The sequence below is a fragment of the Eurypyga helias genome, unplaced genomic scaffold (assembly GCF_000690775.1).
Source record: "Eurypyga helias isolate BGI_N326 unplaced genomic scaffold, ASM69077v1 scaffold28916, whole genome shotgun sequence".
NCBI classification, from domain to species: Eukaryota; Metazoa; Chordata; class Aves; order Eurypygiformes; family Eurypygidae; genus Eurypyga; species Eurypyga helias.
The window spans coordinates 1-286 of NW_010256420.1; positions in this window are offsets into that span (position 1 = coordinate 1).

Genomic DNA, 286 nt, shown 5'->3' on the forward strand with positions numbered 1-286 from the left:
TAACACCACTGTTTGCCTATCTTGGCGGAGAGGAATGCTTTATGGGTGCAAGAGGAGGAGAAAGAAGCCTCGGTAATTATCTCCTTTGCAGATGAAATCCAGCACACAGAGGAGCTCTCCTCCGAAGGTTTGCGTTGGGCTTCTCAAGTAAAATTAACGGCAGCACCAACCCGCAACCACGTCAAGGCCGAAACCTCACGCTATGAAACGCTCAGCGGTTCCGACGCCGGCTGGAAACGTACAAAACCCTGCTCGGAACGCGGGGGCACCGCTGCTTTTTTATTCT